This window comes from Sinocyclocheilus anshuiensis, unplaced genomic scaffold, assembly GCF_001515605.1.
Source record: "Sinocyclocheilus anshuiensis isolate Anshui unplaced genomic scaffold, SAMN03320099.WGS_v1.1 scaffold630, whole genome shotgun sequence".
NCBI lineage: Eukaryota > Metazoa > Chordata > Actinopteri > Cypriniformes > Cyprinidae > Sinocyclocheilus > Sinocyclocheilus anshuiensis.
The window spans coordinates 1-1,893 of record NW_015542353.1 but is presented as its reverse complement, the minus strand read 5'-3'; positions in this window follow the sequence as shown (position 1 = coordinate 1,893).

Sequence of the window (1,893 nt, the reverse complement as noted above, 5' to 3'; positions counted from 1 at the left end):
GCATGCGCAGTCCTAAGCGCACGTCTCAGAGCGTTGACTGTTTCTATAGCAACCGGGACTTCTAACGGCAGCTGCAGTGACGCGCTGACTTTACCGATTAGCGATTGGTTCTTTTGCTCAGAGGGTGGGGCTTCGTTCGACCTTTTCACAAGACTGATGAAGCGTTTAACGGTCATCAGAATCGTAAATCCTCGAAAGTTTTTCATATTTGTATTTTTTTTTTAAAATGTATCTACATTTATAACACTATTCTTTGTATTATATCACCTTTGCATCAAATTACAAAAAAATTGTTAACGCTAATGTGAGGGTGTTTCTAATGCAGCGTCTATGGGAGGGACGGTAAGTTTGACACTGTTCTGTTTTCTGACAGCTGTTATCAGTCTCTCTCAATTTTTTCCTTTTATTGAAAGTCATGAAAACACTTATCGTGGAGTTTTTCTTTTGCTATTTGAGCAACTGGGAATGCAAAAAATATATTTGTGGTGCTCTCCCATTCACTGCTCTTCAAGTTTACCCAACTATGACGACTACCGCTGCTGAGAAACCCGGAAACGTGAAAAAGGTCCATTGAGCATTGCATTTTTCCCCATTCAAAACTATATGAGTGACACATCTTGGGTATTCTATAGTCTTTGCTAGTATCCAACAAACAAAGCTTTTATTATGAAAAACTTAAGGTTTTTATATTTATTCATATTTGTGCTGAATGCTGGAAAGAACGGTTTTAAAGAATGAATACAATTCAACAATATTAATTTTACAGATAATGGTTTAGGTTTTTTTTTTTTTTTAGTAGGAAATATCTACTGAATTAAATTGAATGTTGTGGTCTGATATTAACTTGAGATACTCCTAAAAAGGCTACTACTGCAGATATTCCAAAATAAACTATGGCATTTTTTATTAATATTAGAGTTAAATGTGAAAAAAAACATTGTATATTAATGATCATTTATAGTGTATCTCCTTTTTTTTTGCTAATCAGGATTATTAGCAAACTTGAAACGTAAACAGTTCTTAAAGGTGGGGTAAGCGATTTGATTTTGAAATCACCAAAACAAACATGCCCCTACCCCAAAAGGGTCTTGCCCCTATTTTGATAGCTCCGCCCCACACATACGTACCCAGGCAACAATAGTTCTGTGAAACAAAGCAAAACCAATATTACACCGTGTCTAAACCGGACGCGAGTGGCGCGGCGCTAGTGCTGTGTTCAAAATATTGATATGACGATGTATCGTCACAGAGATTTGACGATACGAGCATCGATACAGCTGGCCCTGTATCGATATTGTGGCATGTGTGCAGCAGTGGACCACGCTTAAATTGTTTAAAATTTTACAACGTTTAAAATTGAGTAGAAAAGTGTGAGGTTTCTAAAAAAGAAAGAATAGAGCATATATAGGCTACAACAAGGTTTAATCTGGCCGCAGAGGAACACATCTGGGTTGCCTGATATAAAGAGATGTAATCCCCGAAACAGAGCTTTACACTTGCAATACGGAAATATCTGATAAATGTGCTACTTATCTTTGTCAACCTGGCAAGACACGTAATGCCCGAAACAGAGCTTCCCACTTGGGCAATACGGAAATATCTGCTAAGTGTGCTACTTAACTTTGTCAACCTGGCAACCGTGTGCACGCGCACTCTCTCCACTGTGGATAAACGTGCTTGCTTTCTGAAAACACCGCTTAGCTTGCAGTTTAGCGATCTCCACTTCAATGTTATATTCTCAGAAAATTGTAATTCATCGAGTGTTCATTTATGAGAGAGAGAAAGAGAGAGAAGGTGTATGTATGAATTATGTATAATAATTGTGTTTCTCTACTAACAGTAAAGCTGTGGCTTTAATTACCTTAGAAACAATGATGTTACCAGCTCCTTGTT